A 4,678-nucleotide genomic window follows, 5' to 3' on the forward strand; every position below is an offset into this window, starting at 1 on the left:
GTAAGAGTGCTTCAAACCATGCACCATGCCGCCCAATATTTAATCATTTTTAAGTAATATAAAAAAAACAACAACATTTTAATAATAACATGACTTAGAAAGGTCTTAGTAAGTCATACAGTACATTTAATCTAAAAACTCTTACAACGTGATTTAAATGTTACCACATTAACATTAAAATAGGACAGGATGTTAAAGTAAATATTTACTTTAACAACAAATATTTATCTGACAAATGTCTTTTGGTGGTCATTAAATAGATGCAGCATAAATAAATATACATTGTTCTATTAGTTTGTATTAAAGATTTTATAATCATTTTCTTTTCTTGATTAAATTTCAACTGCTTCATAGAGCGTGAGAAATGATATATATATGTGTGTCTGTGTATGCATGTGTGTGTGTGTGCGCGTGTGTGCATGTCTGTGTGAATATTGTTCTGGCCTATTGCCAATGCTCTCAGAGAACGTCTATTATAAGGTGAGTGAAAGACTCGGAATACATAAGGCTCAGCAAGGCATGGTGTGTATGCTGAGACAGAGAAAATAAGTCATGGAAAACAGACACACATTTTTGGTTGGCATTTTCAAACAATTAGACAGATTGTGAAAGCTTATTATTATTTTTTATTTATATAATAACTCCATTCCTTTATTTGTATATGTTATACATAATCACAAAAAAGGCATTTTAATAGTTTTTACATCAGGTGAAAAAAGTATAATAAACAGCTGCACATTTTATATAATCTGAATAAAAAGAGCACATCACACTAAGTTAAGACAGTGAACAATTGTGAATGCATCAAATTGTATGGAGAAATGTTGTGATACTAATACGCAGACATATTTATCAGTTTAATACATTTTTTTAAACAGCTGTTCATTTTAGGTTTTGATACAAGCTATGAAACAATACAATATTAAATCAAGTTTTAGTTTCAGTCAGAATCAGATGTCATTGTTTGTTTTCCTCCATTCAATACATTTAAAATGAGTACATTTTAAACAATATTCTCAAGTTAAAACTATCAATTATTAAATAGAGACCTCTTTATACGAGTCCTGTCTAACAGTACTTTTTAATACATTAGGTACATTCATCTGAATTTAGTATAAACACAGAAATATGCCACATGTTATACTGGATAACAACAAACATGTCACAAACATGTGTATCTTTTTTTATGTCAGCACAAAATTTTAATTAGATATGGTATTATTTTAGATATAAAATCTGCAGCAAAAAGTTCACTTACCATGACACAAACAGCTGAAAACTGTAAATGATGTAGTGTGATTCCACTTCCATAACTTGTACAGTAAAGGCTCTTCCTGTAAAGGCAGAATGTGAGAAATCATCTGTGAGCTCTGCAGCTTTATAGGTCTGGACTGCACATCAGTGCCACCTAGGCTTTAACACAAGTAGATCTGGTTGGTTCATGCTGTGTAGGAGGGGCTCCTGGTCCATGTGAAGCACTCAGTTTATAGTCAAAAAATGAACATTCATAAGTTTGTAATTTCTTCTTCAAAGAAAATAATTTACATAACTTTAGCACTCAAATTTACAGTTTGTTGTGTGCTAAACTAGACGGATGGATGGATGGATGGATGGATGGATGGATGGATGGATGGATGGATGGATGGATGGATGGATGGATGGATGGATGGATAGATAGATAGATAGATAGATAGATAGATAGATAGATAGATAGATAGATAGATAGATAGATAGATAGATAGATAGATAGATAGATAGATAGATAGATAGATAGATAGATAGATATAAAACAGTAACATAAAACAGTTGGATTTGCAACACAACAGCAGAAAACATAAGAAACTGCTGGGTTTTAGCATCAATTTTCATTTTCATGTTCAAGTTTAGAGTCAAACGACAGGCTCTAATATGACAAACCAAATGCTTCACGTAAATCCAGCACAGAAGGTGCAAGCGCTTCGCCAATCAGATTGCCAGACTCCGGTGCTTAGATAAGGAAAGCCTGCCAGCAAATGACAGGCCTACTGTTGCTGTTCTGCAGTCATGCAAAGCAACAGAAAGGAAGGAAGTAAGGCTCAGATCAACCAAAGCTCAGCCAGTAATGATTCATCTCATAACCGCCATCAGACGATAAACATAAACCACCCAAAAACCTGCTGAGTAGTGATCATAATTCAACCTTGAAAAACAAGATAGCTAAATGGTAAACTCTCAAGGCCTGATTCATAATTAAAATTACACTTTGTTTTGATGGTCCACTGACAATATTCTGTTGACTGCAGAAGTAGCTCTGGGACTATTAGCACACTGTGAGGTTAGTAGAATAATACAATTTTGTTTAAATAAAATATGAACACATATATAAGTAGACAGTCTACTAAAACTCACATGACAAGTTAGCATGTAGCAGTTGCAGTGTAAGTCAACAGTATGTATCGATAAGTATGTAGTAGTGATTTGTACAAAAAAATAATTTATCATGATAACGTCGATAAGACATAATAAACAGTTTTTCATTTTTCATAAACATTTTTTCCATTTTTCAAAAATAAATTGGTCTTATATTAGTAATGATTTTCAAGGACTTGGTCCTTGTGATGATAATAGAATAGAATAGAATAGAATAGAATAGAATAGAATAGAATTCACCTTATTCTCCGCTGACGAGTGGGCACTGCCATTTGAATCTTTTTGGCTTGAGACTTCCGGTCTCATTCACTTCCATTCATTTATTGACGTTAAAAACTGCTCATTACGCTGCTTGATGTTGCAATTTGAAATTTTCTTATTATATTATTCTGCTTAGTCTCTATAGTCATGCAAACATTTGTTTGTAGAGCAAGTAGTTTGACCATTTTCTGCCGTTTATTATTCCTAGTCGTTTCTCCCATAGGCGACCGAATCGGAAGTTCTAAGACAATCGCGAAAACAGGCACACTTCCGCAGTTTAGAATAAGGTCAAAAGAATAGAATAGAATAGAATAGAATAGAATAGAATAGAATAGAATAGAATAGAATAGAAGTTGTTCTTTGCTACAAACAGAGAGTTGGGTTACACTTTCTGCATTCTGCCCCTTAACTAAATAGATAGTTGACCTGAAAACATATTTTTCCAAACTGTTAGAAACAAAAGAAATAGCATACTGTGGAAGTCAGTGGTTACAAACAACTGTTTGATTACCAATATTTTTGAGTTTTTGTGTTCAATAAAAAAAGGAATAACTCAAGGCAGAGTAAATGGACATTATATTAAGAGACAAAATTAAATATTCAGCCTATTGATGATACATGCTGTACACAAGCAGATGCGACAATAATGTGGTGTATTAAAGCGTTTCACTTAAAATGTAAGATTCATTATTGACAGGGAAACTTTACATTGCACAAAAGGCCACTTAAGGTGAGTGAAAAAGTGTCTTTAGATTCTAAAAATCTTGTTCAAACTAAAAACAGATTTTTAAAAGAAATCTTTAATTATTATAGGAACCCAAAATTATTATTTTACGTCATCGCTGTGAAAACCCCATTTGAAACTTTTATTTTTAAGAGTGTTTTTGTTTCATTAATGAGGTAAATACTGAATTTAATATCTGTCAACATCAATACCAGAATCAAACCTGATCAAAGTTAACAGTAAAGGAGCAAAGCTTTGTATTGCACACCATGTGAGCATTCCAATATAAATGTATAGAGTCCACATTTAACAGCTTAAGACATGTTGATGATTCTTCCATCTTGGAGCAGTCAAGAATACATATTAATAATTTAACGTAAGATACATTTATTTAGCACATTTAACGTGTATGGCTATACACGCAAATCACTTCACAACCATGAGAGGGGGTGTCAACACACCACCACCAGTGTTGCAGCATCCACTTGGATGATGTGACGAAAGCCACAGGACAATGGCGCCAGTGCGCTCACCACACGCTAGCTATTGGTGGAGTGGAGAGACAGTGATAGGGCCAATTCAGTGCATGGGGATGATTGGGAAGCCATGATTAGTAAAGGCCTATGGAGGGTATTTGGCCAGGGATTACACACCTAGTCTTTACAAAAAGTGCAGTGGTATTTTTAATGACCACAGAGATTCAAGACCTCGGTTTAACGTCTCATCTGAAAGACGGCGAAAGACAGAATAGTGTCCCCTTAACTATACTGGGGCATTGGGACTCACAGGCTAAGCCCTGCTTAGCTTCAGTGAGTAATCTGTCTTGGGCTGCAGGGTGATATTATGGCTGAGGCATGTGATGTAATGACTTTTCTAAGAAGTCACAACATTGTAAAGACCACCTAGGTTTTAAATTCCAGAAGATCTGTGATAACTTTTGCAATGTATATGTGTTTCATAAAAACAGTTGAAAGTGATTAAAATAATTGTATATGTTGTCTGTTATAATAAACCCCTCGAAGAAAAAGGCAACATTTTTTGTAAACTCAAATTTGAAAAAAAAAAAGGGCGACGCGGTGGCGCAGTGGGTAACACGTTCAACTTACAGCAAGAATGTCGCTGGGTCGAGCCTCGGCTGGGTCCGTTGGCATTTCTGTGTGGAGTTTGCATGTTTTCCCCGTGCTCGCGTTGGTTTCCACTGGGTGCTCCGGTTTCCCCCACATGTCCAAAGACATGCGGTACAGGTGAATTGGGTAGGCTAAAATTGACTGTAGTGTATGAGTG

The sequence above is a fragment of the Danio rerio genome, chromosome 6, assembly GCF_049306965.1.
Source record: "Danio rerio strain Tuebingen ecotype United States chromosome 6, GRCz12tu, whole genome shotgun sequence".
Lineage (NCBI taxonomy): Eukaryota > Metazoa > Chordata > Actinopteri > Cypriniformes > Danionidae > Danio > Danio rerio.